A 1,418-nucleotide genomic window follows, 5' to 3' on the forward strand; every position below is an offset into this window, starting at 1 on the left:
GTGCCCCATCACTTGGGCAATATAACAGTATAAATTTTTTCCAAAAAGCTCCTTCCATTACATCAGAAACAGAAATGTTACATTTTGGCGGGAAATCGACGGTTTTTTCCGATCTGCACCCGGTTTTTATTGAATATCTCGGAAACCGGTAGTCGGAAATTCGTTCTGAAACCATCACTGTTTAGGGCATTGCTAGGGCTACATTTCTGCATCAAAAAATTCAGCTGGATACCAAAAGTAAGATAGAAATTTTAATATTTTTCCGTGATTTGACCATTTTTAGTATACTTGCTATGGAATGTTGTTATTTCTATTCAATACTCACTATAACGTATTCTTTTGGGGAATAATACAATAGTGTTTAATTGATTTCAAGGGTTTTATTCGCATTTTTTATAATTTATGTATTTGTTTTTGTATTTCGTCATCATGGTACAGTATATCCATTCACTAAATTGTAAGTGGATGACAAACGTTTTTAAGTATATTTCTTTGCATAATTTATTTAATAACACAATTTATCTTGGTTGCTGTTATGTCATATTTCTATAATTAATTAAACATTAATTTCGTCTGCAATTTCAAAGTCTTCGCTTACTGGCAATACACAAATAATCTTTCATAAAATGTTTAGCTTGTCTTCCGTAATATCTTTTTGCTTCGCGTATGCGCTCGTGTTTGTGTGTTGGTCGCTTGTGTCTCATAATATTATTTATTAGAGTGGCTAATATTATGTCGTTTAAAAACGTTGGCTAAAAACAGTTTACAATAAGGAAACATGTCCTAGCGTTCATGCATTCACTTGTTTGGGTGTATGTGGTACTCGTAACAGCTAATCAGCATCGGTTGTGGTAAGTTAAGTTAAGTTTAGATCTACAAGTTTCTTCGTACTAGTTTTTGAATGTAAGTATGTATGTATATATTAATTATATTAAGTGCTCGAGTACTTGTAAAGTGGCGATGTCTGTCTGCATGTCAGAGTGTTGTGGTGAGTTCTTCACTGTATAAAACTGTGGGATATTTTATTGTTATAGAAATATTAGTCACAGGAGAGTTATTTTGGCATTTTGACTATTGCGAAATATTCAACATTCATAATGGTTGATTTTCACTGCGAAATATTGTATACATATTTACGCATATAACGGTAGTATAAAAAAAATTGTTTTCAGAAAACTTTTGACGAATCATTTTTAAAAAATACTAAATATCAATTAAGAACTCTAAATTCATTAAATTAAATTAAAAAATACAACATTGTGCATGAAATAACAGTTTTTCAAATGCTTATAATAAAATTTATAATTTTGCGCTTTTAAAGTTGAAAAATGAATTTGGAATGTTTTGTAATTTTTTCAATACAGTTTGGGGGCAATTCTTCACAAAGATCTTGTAAGCATTCGATTTTGTATAAATTT

The sequence above is a fragment of the Bactrocera latifrons genome, unplaced genomic scaffold (assembly GCF_001853355.1).
Source record: "Bactrocera latifrons isolate USDA-ARS-PBARC rearing strain unplaced genomic scaffold, ASM185335v1 scaffold_196, whole genome shotgun sequence".
Classification (NCBI taxonomy): domain Eukaryota; kingdom Metazoa; phylum Arthropoda; class Insecta; order Diptera; family Tephritidae; genus Bactrocera; species Bactrocera latifrons.